Below are 380 nucleotides of genomic sequence, written 5' to 3'. Positions count from 1 at the left end.
CACTCCCTCTCGGCTCCCCGCGCCCCGCTAATCCCTCTCCGCGCCGGGAGTGTTCCGAGATGCTGCTAAAGCTAAAAGTGAAGGAGAAAGAAGCAACTAAAAATATCCCCCGGGGCCGCCCGGCTCCTTGAATGCAGGGAAGAGGGGGCAGGGGAGAAGGCGCGGGGCGGGGTGACGGGAGGAGGGGACGCGGGAGGCGCCGGAGGGAGGAGGGAGGGGTCGGGGGAGACAGAGGGTCAATTTCCCCCGGCTCCCCCTCCGCCGGCGGGTTTGGCGCTGCCAGGAGCCCGATCCTGCAAAACCCGGGCTGGGGGCGGGAGCGGAGCCGGAGCGCCGGGCTGTCAGGCCGACGTGGTCGGTCACCTGAAGTTCACGGAGGG

The 380-nt window shown here is 69.2% G+C and overlaps 1 protein-coding gene across 1 annotated transcript in view; it reads left to right on the top strand.

Moving 5' to 3' along the window:
- Znf827 (zinc finger protein 827) overlaps nt 1-380 on the top strand; it is a 155,969-nt gene that overhangs the window by 1,355 nt on the left and 154,234 nt on the right. The window lies entirely within an intron of this gene.

This window comes from Fukomys damarensis, unplaced genomic scaffold (assembly GCF_012274545.1).
Source record: "Fukomys damarensis isolate Sample0158 unplaced genomic scaffold, DMR_v1.0_HiC HiC_scaffold_38, whole genome shotgun sequence".
NCBI classification, from domain to species: domain Eukaryota; kingdom Metazoa; phylum Chordata; class Mammalia; order Rodentia; family Bathyergidae; genus Fukomys; species Fukomys damarensis.
This window is presented reverse-complemented; position numbering and strand designations above follow the sequence as displayed.